We start from the raw sequence: 15,162 nt of genomic DNA, 5'->3' as shown, positions 1-15,162 counted from the left end.
AGGAAGCAACGGAAATGAACAGAAGCAGATACATTTCAGTTATATTCTGGAGACAAAAAGAACACTGTGTGGTTCAGTGACTGTGGTGCATGAGGGTATGAAGGCGGTGTCAATGAGGAGTCCCAGATGTCAAGAATGAAAACTGAGTGGATGGCTGTGCTATTTCCAGAAGTGAGAAATATTGGAGGAGGAAAATATTCTCAGGAGGAAGACGACAGTATTTTCAGGAGAATATTTTCACAATATTTTCAGGGGAGATGATTTGGACATTCTGAGTATAAAGTATTTTTGTAACGTACCTGAGTGCCTGATTCTTCTAGTTGGCTTCATTCTTAGTTTCCACATTGTGGCCCCCAACAGTTCTCAGGTCACATCAGCACCATACCTAGGCCAGTAGAAAAGACAGTCTCCCTCCCTGTCTGATTAAACAAAATTTCTAGAATTTATTCTCTTCTCCTATGATCAACCTTACTTGTATCTTATGGTCATATCTGAAGCAATCACTGTGATGAGGAGGACAGAACATCCTACTTCATTAAATGTGGTTCACAGGGCTGTGGGAGATGAGAAGCAGATGACTGACAGTGAGGGATAGATGATTTTCTCAGCAGAAAAATGAGGTATAATTGCCAGAAGATGAATAAATAAATTCTGAAGAGCAAAATAACATATTTCTACCATCATACATAATAATTGATACCATAGAAGTGAATGAAATAAAAATAAAAATGTATAGTTTGAAATTTGGGGAGGGCATTGTTGTTAAAAAGACAGCTGAAACTCCGTTTCTGAGCTCAGATAGAGGTTGATTCCCAATATACAGACATGAAAAGTTTTTGGCAGAGAAGTAATAGTTAAAGCCACAAATAGCATAGAATGAGAACAGAATTGAAACTTCAGGAATACCAGCTTATAGCATGACGAGGAAAAAAAGAATCCAACAATAGAGAGTGAGGAGTGATGGGCAGAAAAGCAGGAGAGCAATCAGGAGAGTTCAGTGTCATGGAATCTAGTGAGGATACTATTTCAAAAATAAAGGAATGGTCAACAAGGTGTCCTTGATAATCTTTGAATAAGCAATTTTAATGACGTGTGGGGATAAAAACTGCATTACTGGGGCCAGCCCCATGGTTGAGAGGTTAAGTTTTCATGCTCAGCTTCCCGCTGCCCAGGGTTTCACTGGTTCGGATCCTGAGCACGGACATGGCACCGCTGGTGAGGCCACGTTGAGGTGGCGTCCCACATGCCACAACTAGAAGGACCTACAACTAAGAATACACAACTATGTTCTGGGGGGATTTGGGGAGAAAAAAGCAGGGGAAAAAAACTGCATTACTTGATTTGCTCAACAAATAATTATTGAGAACCCACTGATTGTTAAGTATTGTGGCCAAGGACCTTACTCTTCCATTCCAACAATTTAATAAATGTGTACTATAAACCAGGGACCAAGTGTTCTAGGTAGGAGTAGGGTTCTGGTGGTAGCTATAAACATGAATAAAAAGTAGTCATGTCCTTAAAGAGCATAATGTCTAGTGATAGAGATAATAAACATGTAAATAACTGTAATATGAGTGAAAATGTTATAAGGTCCGTAAAAAGATGCACATAAGGTACTATGAGAATTCAAAAAAAAAGATGAAAGCACACTGGTGAGAAAATTTGAGAGGGACCAGGGAGAACAGGTAAGAATAAGAACAAATTTTGCCAGAAGACAAGTGGATGCAAGCAAAGATGGTAAACTGAGAGTATACAGGAATTATTATGTCCACTTTGGCTGTAAGATATGAGCACGAGACCAGTTCACAAATTGAGTTGGAACAATCCATCTGGGTCCTGATGACAGCCCAAGAAATTTGTTGAGCCATTGAAAACAAATTGTACGAAGGAGTGAGATACTAAAATAAGAATGAACTTAGAATGAAATTGGAGAAACAGAAGGCAGAGAGACACTCCGGAAAGCTCTTGTATAATCCAGGTGAAGACTGGTCTGAGGGAAATAAAAGGTTCATTGTGAATGCAGAACTAATGGCACACAGTAACTGATTTGATGGGAATGATACGGAAAGGGGGAAAATATCAAAAGTGCCTCTGAGTTACGAGAGAATTGTAGTAGGAGTGATAGAAATTGGAAAGTGATGAGTGGAAGCAGATTTGAAACTCATTTTGTGAGTATCCCCGCTGGATCTCTTTTGTTGACTCCCATGCATCTGGCTGTGAGCACAATGAATTGCAGAATGATTGTGGGCTGAACTAAAAATAGACGAAGCTTTTATGATGACCAACATCCTGTGTTATTCTCTGGTCTCTTGGAACATGGACCCACTTTAGACATGACATTTTGCTTTGAAATATCACATTCCGAGGCAAGTATTGGCAACACTTAGAAGACTTCCTTTACATCAAATAGAAATTAATATATTTGATAATTATTTTCTAGAAGGTAGTCCACTTGTAAGCCTTGAAGTCTTGTTAATTGCAGCTCAGTATATCAGGGCTAGAAGTTGGAGAGAAAAATAGTGCCCAAATCCCTGAGTACATATTGATCTGATGTGAGACAACCCGCCTCCACGAAGGAGGCAACATGAGCAAATATAAACACAGTTTGGGCAAAAGACAAGATTCTGTGAATGAGAAAAAAAAGCAATAAAGAATGAATGCATAAAAAATTTTTTATAATTACTATCAGGAATTCTGGCACTGGTCTGTACTAATCAGACACTCAAAAATATTATGCAATTTTAATAATTGTCAATAGCTCCTTTTATTTATGGTTTATTTGGCATTAGAAATTACACCAAGCACATCATAGGCATTATCTCATTAATCTTTTTAATAGCACTACAAGATAAGTGTTAGAATCCTTGTAGTAATATATCCGTTTTACGGATGGGGAAGTTGCGATTCAGAGAGTTTAAGCAGCTACTGTAAGTCCCACTAATATGTCGCATAGCCAAATTTAAAGCCTATGTTTTCCTGACTCCACGGTCTGTATTCTTAACCATTATGCTATACTTCATCCATTTCTTTTAAGTCCTGGCTGTAAAGAGCAGTGCTGGTTCTATATCCCAGACCTTAGTGGACAACACCCATCCATTCACATTTTCCCAGAGTGAGAAATGTCCTGGAGCATAAATATGGCTTTTCTAATGCTTCGGAGTACCCAGCAGCTCAATGTGAACAGTCATTGCAGATACCTTTCTCCTGCTTGTAATTTCATTCTGCCAGCTGATGCACAGCCATCATGCTATCTGTCTTGTCAGGGGAAAGGGATTATTTCCTCTCCCAATATTTGTGCTTCTTTTTCACGTCATTTAGCAGGAAAACCATGCCAACTTCCTTCTTCTTAGTTCTACACTAAAAACCAAAATAACCACGATGTCCTTTTTCGCTAATCAGATGCTCTCTTTATTTTTTCCCCTCAGTAATCAAAGCAACACTTAAAATTGCATTACATATTTAACCATCACCCTTAACTTGTTCCCAGTATTACAGTTATTCCTCACAGACAACTTTGGAAACAAAACACTATTCAAGGAAGTGAGCATTGGAAAACTGTAACCTTTAAAACAAATATTTAGAAAGACATAATACGCCATTGTTCCTCCTTCAGAGATTCTGAAGCTGTATTTTGGTTCCAAATTGTGCAAGCTTCACTTTATTTCTGAGGGAATGATGTTATTTTTACTGAGCTCTGTAAAGTATAGAATTATCCATAATGGAAAGGAATTGGATAATGGGCGATATTTGTTTATAGACTTCTAAACCTTGTGGACCTCATATATTTTCATCTCTGTTGTTCTGTTTGAGAGAGGAAAATGGCCTGGAATAGACAACACCAGAGGGTCACTGCTTAAAATTATCCACCACCCAATGGCACACTTCCACCGGTTTGACTGACGTGTTAATTCTTCTGAGATACAAATACCTGTAAGGAGGGGGGTAAATGCTATGGTGACGATTAGGAACATCAACAATCTGAAAATTTGCTAGAAAGAAATCTCCTGACTAGAAGAGGAAGGTCTGCCAATTTATTGATTTGCTTTCCAGGTAATTCCATTGCTGACACTTTTTTCTTAAAGAGACAGAGAGAGAAAGACAACAGAACATTCAGGAAAGAATGATCATGAAGATGGCTGAGGAGCCAGAGCATACTTGCCCTAGAGAAAACACAAGGTTAATGGTGTACTTGTCTTAAAATGTGGACAATGGATAGACTCCACAGGGATAAAGGCTTCAGGCTTAACGAAGGAAAGAACTTTCTGACAAAGTTAAAGAGAAAAGCTAACTCTCTTAATGGAAGAGATTGATCCTAAACTGTAAAGACTCTTCTCAAGCAAGTAATGCAAATAATATAGTGATGTTGGACATGTTATGATTATATGATTCACTTATTTCCTTGTTTCGACAGCAACAGGCTGAGCTTAGCCCCAGCAATTAGGAGAATTGTTTGTTAATGTTGTTCATTTGAAAGCAGGAGGAAGGATAAATGGAAGAGAAGAATTTGGAGGGGTAGTTAATGAATGCTAGGCTAACTCACAAAAAGCCTTGATCTTCTCTTTCACTGAAAACAGAACTCTCTAGGACGTTTATCACTGCTCTGGATTAGTATCAAGAGTTCTGACATACACATAAAGCAAGAAATGGTGTTTTCCCCATATGGATACTAACTTTGTGTGTGTAAAATGCACCCAAGTTATATGTTGGATTTTAAATGGATGACCTTTGGGAATTCTGTGACAATTCAAATATATCATTCCCATGGTGGGAACTTAAAGCCAGAAAGGGACATATTTTGATAAACTCTTTCCATATTACACTTTATAAGTAGGTCCTCTATTTTAAGAAGAATTGTCTCTTCTGGCTTATTTTCCATCTTGTTCATATTCATTAACTCCTCCAAATGCTAAAGCCGTAGGCCAAAGTCACATATGATGTGATCAGAACAAAGTTCTGGAAATACTAAATGAAATATCCTATTATTTTACATAAGTCTACTGTAGACAATTGGGAAAATACAAAAGAGTAAAAATGACATTGAAGTCACCAGTGATGCCACCACCACTGTTTATATTGTGATATATTGCCTTAGCTTTGTATGGTCGAAAATAATACTTTTTGGAATATAAAAAGAAAATGTGCATAAAGTTTTGTATTCTGCTGTTTTGTTAAAGTATGGTTATAAACATTTCATCATGGTCTAACACATTCTAAAAAACATGATCGTAAAGACTTATTTACTTATTTAGTCCAGGCTTCTGCTTTCAGATAGTTCTATACAATTATTTAAGTCTAATATTACCTACAGTTCTTAAAAAAGGTTTGCCTTAGCTCATTTTAGTCCACCACTCCAATCTTCTGCCTGACTTCAAAGGTAACAAAATGTATTCTTTATCACAACTAATTCACTTCTTCTTGTCTCTATGTCAGAGAATTAAGCATCCTTAGAATTTTAATATTCCCATTTGAACTTGAAAATTAGAAGTCTTTCACAACTGCTTCTTTCCTTAGACATGGTAATACCATTATCAGAGAGTTAGCATGAGACAGTGGAGAGTGCACGTGCTGTAGAGTCAGACAGTTCTGAATTTGAATCCTGATTCTGCCATTTATTCACTGTATTTGCCAACCAAGTATATCTTGGATACGACCACTTACATTTCTTTCAACCTCAGTTTCTTCTTCTGTAAAATGGACTGGTTTTGTGAATTGAGACAATATGCTTGAAGTTTCCTGATTATTGTAAGCCAATATTAATAAGTTAACACTCAGTGATTGCAAATTCCCTTCCACTTATTGTTTGAAGAGCCCTGCTATCCATTCTTACCAAGCTCTGTCATCACCCTGTTTTGGTCAGCCACACAAAAAACACCTCTAAAGCTATAATGTTGAATGGAAGAAACTTTTCTATTGTCATTATCTATGGTCTTTATTCTAAAAGGAAGTCAAAGGACTTTAACTTAGGAGAGGCAAGAGGGCATTACTTCAGTGATGTCCAAGACATCATCATCATCATCATAAATATATATGGGAAAGGAACTGGTAGAAGTAAATATATTACATGAAAATGTTAATTAATTGAAGGGAGAAATCTTTTAAAAAATCACTGCCAGCTAGAGAAAAAGACAAGAATTTTAGTTGTAAAATAAAAAACAATGCTGTCAATTAATTAGTAGCTACTGCCACCAAGTGGTAGAAAAATACTTCTTCAGCGACTAGTATCCAATAGCCTTTAGAGGGAAAGCTCCCTTATCACACTTAGTATTTACCAGTGGACTCGAATTTATTCTGTCTCTTCCCACCGCATCATAACCACCAAAGACCTGATCTTCATTAAATGGCAAACTGTCTTTGATCTCTATTACCACACTCCCAAAGCATCTTCCTGTCAAAAGAGAAAACTTAAGGCTTATTATGATCTCTGCTTGAGGAGCAGCCTCTAATACAGAAAGAAAAAAGAAACATAACTGCAATGAAGTTCAGAGAGTTGGGGTAAAATCATGATTAGAAAATCCTAATTTACTTCAGCCTCTGGAGTTAGAAACGCTGATGTCTGAATGTCAGTTCTGCCTCTTACCAGCTGTATGATGTAAAAACACTGGTCTCAGCATCAGTTTTCTCAACTGAATTTGAGGATTAAATTAGATGACGTATGTAAAGTGTTTAGCCCAGAGCCTAGGATTTAGCAAGTGCTCAAGAAATGTTAGCCCATTCTTTTTATTACTATAACTTTTATACTGCATTTCCTTTCCCTAAACCTAAATAAATTTTTATTATCATTACAATTGTTACTAATATAATTCAACCCAACCCTAAAAAGGCACATGCTAAGAGGGTAAAATCACTGTAACAATAAACTGCCAACCATGGTAGGGATGATCTATGATTTCTCTAGTCCCCAAGAGAGAACTGGATGAGAAGACAGGAATGAAGACACTCACCAAATTCTAAATCTGGACCTGGCGGTAGTTTCTTCCTGCTGAGGTTCTGGGCAAAGCAATCAAGTCCACTTTTAGCTCCCCTAACACACACAGTGCTATAAAGAATATGAATTAATTAATTCTTTGGAAAGTGGCCTAGAATATAAAATCTGTATATAGATGCCTATAATAATTTAAACACTAGGAACCATAAAGAATCATCTATTATTAACCTTAAATAAAAAGAAAGGTAAAAATAGCATGGCTGTTTCCGCAGTTACAGTAAACCGCTATCTGGCATACTATATTCAGTAGCTTCAATTAACCAGTAGGTCCATACATTTAAACATTGTCTTGTCTAATGTATGGTCACAACAATAAATAGCCCAGGACACTGCGGAGCCTAAAATATCTTGTTTCATCAGAGATAGATTGCACAGTGCCATATGTCTGTCACCGAACTCCAATTCTTTGAAAATTGATCATTTAACCATGTGGTAAATTACTCTCAACCATAATGTCAATATATTTCATAAGATCCTACTTCAACCCCTTGTCAGAATTGTACCAACTTTTCCTCTGTACCCTGGGAGGTGGTCATTCAGTCGCTCCTCAACCATTTCCAAAGAGACCTTATTAATGTTATGAGGAAGCCCAAGATACTTTGTGGACAGATCTATTCGTTAGAAAAACTTTCCTGGTAATGAGTGGAAATCTCACTCCATGCAACTCCTATCCAGTATTCTTGGTTCTAGCATTTAAATCCAAAAATAATACGCAATATTTTAGACTTCTCCCGTTTCCCAGATAGGCCAAACCACAGAATTTTTGGTAGTACTACCTTCATTCTATAAATATACACATCCTGCAGCACAAAACGTACCTGTTCTGTATAGCTTATCTTTCAGCAATCATATAATCTCATGGACAGGTATTTTTATGGTCTCAACACTTTAAAATAAATAAAAAGAAAGATTTTCTGTGTATTTGATTTTTCAAAATCTGGATAGAAATTAGAATTAAATGTAAAAGTGTCACCATTTTTATTGTCAGCTCACAGAATACTCCAAAAGATAATTTCGTTTGGGAGCAGATGATCACGGAAGTGGCCTCTGGCCCTTTGTCTTCTAAGGTTTGATATCCTCCTGGCATTAGTACTGAGTCCTTCAGACGGGATGTAGGATGGCACGCAGCCTGCATGTTAGATGAGTTATTCGCCAGGAAGGGGACCATTGCCATGCATCTTACCCTTTCTTTGCTAATTTTGCTCTTGTATCCCTTTGTTTTCTTATCAAGTTCCTTTGAAAATATCAGCTTATTTTAGTTGTGTTGAGGGGATAAATAGGAAGAATTTTATTTTATGTTATGTTTTATCCACAAATTGGACTAGAGATACAGCCGGGATACCTGAGGCTGAGTATGATAGTGACTGTGAGGAAAAAGAGAAAGCAATTTCAAGGGGGAGGTTAAAAGTAAAGGTGATGGGCATACTTGTATAGCTGTCCTCCTTCCTACCAGAGAGATTTCCCTCAAAAGCTTTTCATGGGAACATTTTATGACTTGTTTGTTAAAAAGAATATTTTTTGACAAGGTGTTTCTACTATTCTTAGAGTTAATGTGAAATGGGGTATAGCGTGCAACAAGCAATGATTTGGGAGCCCCAGTCTTCAATTCTCATTGAATTTCTACCACTGACTTGCTGTGTAATTTTTTTTTTACTTTGGCATCTTAATCTCTCCATCCACAAAATGGAAATAGTAAAGAGTTTTTCAGCCTTCCCAGAAATACTGGGAAAGAGAACCCAAATAGTAAGTGTTACAAACTTTTGAAAAAGTAAACTATGGAAATTTGCGAATTTATCCCAACTGAATACTTGTGAAAGTGTTCCCGTTTGGGGTCCTTAAACAGGAATTAAAACAAAGGAATTGGACGATGAGGGTAAAGGTCCGTCTGCTGAGACGTCTTATAAACTTTCTTCCAGTAAGGCAAATAACCTTTGTGCTGAATGGTATTGATGGAGAGTGCAGTGTTTAATATTTTCTCCAAAGTCCATAACCCAAGTGGTTTTTTTAATGCTCTGAAATTATTTCCTTTTGCCTCATTATTATTTCTTCCTGCCATCTTTGTGGGTTTCTCAGTAAAAGTGCACCTTAAAGCCAGGAAATAGAAAAACTGTCAGGTTTAATCTTTTTGCTTCTTTATGGGCCAGCACCTACTGTTTGGCTCTGTTCAAAAGTATAAGTATTTTTTATTCACTATAGTATCACCTTATAATACTACAAAGACATGTAAGTGTCTATGCGACTACACTGGCATAATAAAGTTGCTGAGTAAAGAAGAAATGAATCAGGGGAAGGTTGAAATTATTTTATGATGGTCTTCTTTATCCAGAGAAAGCAGAAAGCCATCACATTAATAAAATAAATCAGTGCCGCTCAGAAACCACCATTCAGAGCTATTCTGAAACAATTCAGAAACTCAGCATCTTCCCTGAGTCCTTTGTTAGCTTAAGTTTATAAATCTTCTGCACTGTTATTGCATTATTCAATTACAATGATTCCTTCCAAAATTTAGTCCTCAAAAACCTCACTCTCCAGATTCGTTTCCCAGAATCTGCTAGCTTTAACAGCCTGATTCATGTTCTTGTAAAATGTTATTTCAAACTTTGTTAAGGCAATGAGGAATTTACAATCAGTTTTAAATCTTGTAAGTTTTCCAATGACCTATTTGGAGAATTGAGTGATAAGTCTCCTTATTTACCTTGTCAAGGTTTTAGGGCTGTCTGGCAATCCAACTGAACTAGGTATGGAAAAGATATAACGCACGTTTGCCGTCGTTTAAAATCAGTTCGAAGTTAACTAAGTAAGTGTGTGGAGAAACGGGACACTTCACCCTCAGGAAATTTCAGGTGAGCTATAAATAGTGCTCAGCAACTTGTTGGTCGCCCATGGAGATTGGAAACACTTTATTCTCTTTTACTCTTTCCAACATCTTGGTTTTCACAGTCCAATTATGTATCCTGACAGACTGTGGCATAAATATATTTAGGAAGAAAACTATAATTTCCTACTTCATCCAAAATATTCATTATAAGAAGTGTAACAAACAGAGAAAGGCTTGCTAAATAATATAAACTATGATGCTGAACCACAGAATTGAAGTAAAAGTGGTCTCTGTGTTTATTTTGCAAGACTCTAATCAACTGCTCCGGGCTAAGAGAGAGAGAGACAGATAGAGAAAGAGAGGAACAGAAAAAGTTGGGCAAAAAAACTTTCCTTTTGTTTATGCCTTTTAAAGAAGCAATTCTCTCATTCCTTCGAGGCTTTAATGTGGGATACTAAAAGCCCCACCTTTGCTTCTATCTAAGTGTTCTGATCCCCAGAAATGATTCATCATCATGAGAAACAGAGAAAAAAATAAAGCTTAAAAGACCTTAAAAGCCAAAATGTACTACCAGTTCTTTGATGAGGGAAATGAACCTGTCAAAGACAAACCACTTAAACTCGCCGTGCAAAGGCATAAAATGTCTGCAGTAGGACTCAGGGAAAGCAACATCAACCTCCTTCCCCCTGTGGCTGATGGAAATATGTATGAACAAAACACTCTTACTTCTGCTAGAATGCTTCTGACAACTGGCTTAACGCCAGGGAATGGAGAGATAAATATTTGCTATGAGAGTTTAAACTTTTCCGGAAAAAGAAGCCTGGTTCATCACATAAGCCTAAGGAGTCTTTGGGGTCTGATGTTAGACATCCGTTGCAGCTCCCTTCAGGGCTACTCGTCCCATGGTAAGTCCCACATCCAGCCAGCTCCTGATAGAGCCAGCTCATCTAAGCCAAACTAGAGAATTAAATCAGTCCTGTGATCCTCCAGCTAAGGTTTCCAAACTATAAAGAGTATAACAGTTCCCTTGGAATTTATCCAAACTGCGGATCCTTGGATCCCATCCTACCAAAATTTGATTCAATGGGGGCCCATGACTCTGCGTTTGTAACAAGCATCCCCATGCCATTCTGATAAAAATGGTTTACTTATGTCATCCTTTGAAAAATTCTTGTCAGTGCTTTGTAACTCAGGTCATTTGGGCTAAAGTTCAGATAGCCAAATGCATATTCTCAAAGATTCTCTTTGAAGAAGAAAAAAGGAGGTAGCATAGGCAGCTTTTATAGTGTGCCTAAATCCCAAGAGAGCTGAGGGAAAGCTTGTTACTTGAAACTGGATAGACACGTATTCAGATGGGATTATTGCGTGAAACACATGTTCTCACTTGGGGAGGAATCCCTTCACTCTGAGTGAGATCTTACAAAGGATTTCAAGTCCACAACGTCAAGATTACTGTAATTGTGACATAAGGCCTAAGGTTTGGTGAAGTTATTTTTAGGGACCCTACTCTGCCTGCCACAGTATTCTTTTATTTCCCCAGAAGGAACACATAAAGATAGTAATTACCTGCCTTTAGTCATAGCCCTTCCAGGATGGGCCATTGCTTATAACCAGAAAATGAGGTACCCCTCTCCTTCTTTTAGAATCTCTGCTTTCAGACAGGCTTGGCTTGCCAGGTATAGTACCTATGGCTTAAACGAACCACAATGTAATAAAGCAATTGACCCTATGTTTTAAAAACTCATATTCTGATATTTTGATGTCCTGGAGCTTTTTGTGACATTATTTGACTGTTTTTACATTATCTGATCTTGACAGAATGAAAAGTATCTGGATTTCTTCCATGAGCAAATTTCTGAATGGGATTGGGATAGTGTGTGCCTTAAGGTTAAAGGAAAGATTGAACTACAATTACTCAAAACAGTTTACTACAGAACGGGCCAGTCAAGAGTAGATAATAGCATTCAGAGGACAGTGCTGAGACACTGCCCGACTTCTACATTCATCAAGGGGGGAAAAGCTATTCTGTGTCTATTCTGAAGCCAAGCCTGGTGCTCTGAGAGGAAATTAATCAATATCTGGGATAGAGACTCATAGGTTACTTTCCCAAATCATTTTCTGTCTCATATAATTAAGAACACAAATTAATATAATGTTTTACGCCAACCATACCTCAACAAAAAAATTAACCAAAAAAACCCACAACCTTTTCTACTTTGGGAAGTCAATTCTCACCTTTAAAAAGAATCTTCTGACGATTATCACTCAGTGCCAAGGTAATACCTTTCTCAGTGATTTTCATGTAGAAATGTCTACTGATGCTGACATCTCAAGAGCATCTGAGGTTTGAGAAGGAAACTTTTGAAACCCACAAAGCTATGATTGTGACACTTAAAAGGGCAACATCATCAAATTATTTTCAAATGCTACCATTGAGAAGAGAATTAACCTAATCTGACCAATCACGAGAGTTTCAGAAAAACAAAAATGAAGTTAACTGTATTTTATTCAGTGAAAAGACTGATCACACTCAGTTATGTGTCTTGGAATTGGCTAAATTTGATTAATTTCTGCCCCTCCTCATGTATACTGTAAATACATTCATCCATCCATCTACTAATTCATTCAGTTTGAAATTCCATTATGTCATCTAGAAACTTTATTTCAAAAGCTCAGCTTTGTCTGAGGAGCTACGGCAAAGTTGGATATAAAAATAGATGATCTCTCACCCTAAAAGTACCAGTAATGGCAAATGAAATAACGCATTCAATTCCACTTTTGTATAATATGAGGTTTAAAACTGTTTCTTTGGTTCACAGTTTCTTTTCTTCATTGACTTGCCCATCATGGAGCAAAATTCCCTTTTTCAATCCATTTTTTTCTAGAAGGTTGAGACTATCAAACTGCTTTGCAAAATAAGAGCTTTATTTCAGTAACTACTATGAATGTATAGGACTAGGAAATCTTTTCTAAATAAAGATGAAATAAGGTGTTCAGTGAAGATGAAGCTGCATCTACTTTAATGTTGAAGTGGTTTGTGATTCATTGTGCTTAACTGAGAATAAAACCACATTTGGCCTCCACGATAGGCTCCATTTATTTCAAAAGAACTGAATTCAATTCTGTGAACTACTCTGTAGCATTTTGAGATTTGTGCCTGAAAGGTCTGACCATAGCAGGTTCCAAATTCTGTTCAATTAAACATCAAAACCAGCCTTGTGTAAAAGCAGGCAAGATGATGGCTTAGTATTGTGATTGAAGAAACACTAGCAAAGCTCCCTGACTCAAAAATACAGGCTGGCATCCTACTTTTCAAATACGCATTCTGAAAACATAGATTGAAGAGTTTTTATTAGTTTGTGTTTTTTTAAATACCCACAGGGAGCACAGACCTTTGAGTCATTCAGGAATCCATACGTTTTCAGAAACTATGGTCCCCTTCATCCAGCTGCCATCACTCCTCCAACCCAGGTGATCACACCTATTTGTTTCTTACGTGTTTTTCCAGAATTAGTTTATACGTGTAAGATCAAATATGTATATAGATTATTATATATTTCTTGCCTTTTTACACAAAAAGTAGTTTGTTACATACACAATTCTGTGCCTTGCTTTTTTCACTTAGCCATATATGTTGGCAAGCTTTCCCTATCAGTGTATAGAGAAGTTTCTCACATTTTTTTTAATAGATGCAGAGAAGTCCATTGAATTTAATCAAGTCTCTACTGACTGACATCTGAGATTCCTCTTGTGTTGTTACTAACAAGGCTAAAATAAATAATTTGACACATAGATCATTTTGCACACTTGCAACTATATCTGCTGGATAAATTCTCAAATGCAAGGTTGCTGAGGCAAAAGAGATATACACATGTGTATATGTGTGTGTGTGTGTGTGTGTATATATATATGTGTATATATATATATATATGTGTATATATATATATATATATATAAATAATTTTGATAATTGTTGCCAACTTCCTCTCAGTAGAGGTCGTATTGATTTATCTTCCCAAAGCGATGTGTGACGATCTGGTTCTCCATATCTTTGCCAAGATTATCAAACTTTAGGATTAAGCTGATAGGTGAAAAAATGCATCTGAGTTAGTTTGAAATTGCATTTCTCTCATTATAGATGAAGTTGAGCATTTCCATGTTTAGGAGTCATTTGTTTTTCAGAGAATTATCTGGTCATACCTTTTGCCTATTTTTCCATCAAATTATTAGTCTTTTCCGTATTGATTTCTAGGAGTTCATCTTACTTTAGGAAGATTAGTCTTTTGTTTATAAACTGCAAATATTTTCTCCAGTTTTTCGTATTGAAGCTGCTCATAGTAATATTTTACCATGCAGAACTTTTTTTGTTTACTTTCTTGCTTTTAGTTTTTTAATAAAACAGTCTTTTATTTCATGAAATTTAAATCATAACTAAAAAATCTTTGCCAGGCCAAAATGATTGTAAAAGTTCCACTTTCTTCTAGTATTTTATGGTTTATTTTTCAATTTTATTCATTAGTTCATTAGGATATTTCTCTGTTATAAGGTGGAGTGTGTAGATCTAATTTCATTTTTGCTCCAGATGGATATATAGATGTCAGATGTCCAAACACCACTTATGGAATGATCTATCTTTTGATAATTGTTTAGAGATGCCATTTTGTTATATACTAATTTTCATATAATTTATTTATTTCTAGACTTTACAATTCTATTATTTAGTTCAATTTTTCTGTTCATGTGGAAATGTCATTCTGTTTTAATTATTGAAGTTTTATAATATATTTTGTTAACTGATGTTAACATTTATCCTCATAACTCATCTTTACCAGAGTTTTCTGACAATGTTTAGATAGTTATTCTTTTATACTAATTTTGAGATCATCCTTCTAGTTAAAAAATGGATCCTTTTGCTATTTTTATTGAATTATGTTAAATTAACAAATCAGATCAAAAAGTATTAGCTTACATTTTATAATGAATCTTTTTTTATCCAAGATGATGTTATATTTTGCCATTTGTGCAAATTTTCTATTATGTTCTTTATTCATGTTTCTAGGTTTTATCTTTATTGGTTTACACTTGTATTATAAATTTACTTTTAGGAATTCTGTTTTTTTTTATTGAAAGTGGAGTTTCTTCCATTACAGCTTCCAATAGGATGTTATTTGTATACGTGAATCTTATTAGTTTCCGTATATTAATTTGTGTCTTGTTACCTAACTAAATTACGTTATTTTTTGTAGTAAATTTTAGAGTTGATTCTCTTGGGAATTTCATGTGTCAATCATATTGTCCGCAATCAATGACAGTTTTACCCCCTCTTTTCCAATTTCAATACCTTTAATTTCTTTCTATT

General features: G+C 36.1%; 1 protein-coding gene across 10 annotated transcripts in view; it reads left to right on the top strand.

The window, feature by feature from the left end:
* The window catches only part of TMEM196 (transmembrane protein 196), a 55,067-nt gene that overhangs the window by 19,865 nt on the left and 20,040 nt on the right, over positions 1-15,162 (top strand). Inside the window, exon 1 of one of the 10 annotated variants that reach the window (XM_070264662.1) lies at positions 13,190-13,274. The exons of 8 other annotated variants lie outside the window; for them this stretch is intronic. The gene's annotated coding sequence lies outside the window, so the exon portion shown is untranslated. Of the gene's footprint in view, positions 1-13,189; positions 13,275-15,162 lie in introns of those variants that run through there. One more of the 10 variants, XM_070264661.1, reaches the window with a different exon arrangement.

The sequence above is a fragment of the Equus caballus genome, chromosome 4 (genome assembly GCF_041296265.1).
Source record: "Equus caballus isolate H_3958 breed thoroughbred chromosome 4, TB-T2T, whole genome shotgun sequence".
Taxonomy (NCBI): domain Eukaryota; kingdom Metazoa; phylum Chordata; class Mammalia; order Perissodactyla; family Equidae; genus Equus; species Equus caballus.
This window is presented reverse-complemented; position numbering and strand designations above follow the sequence as displayed.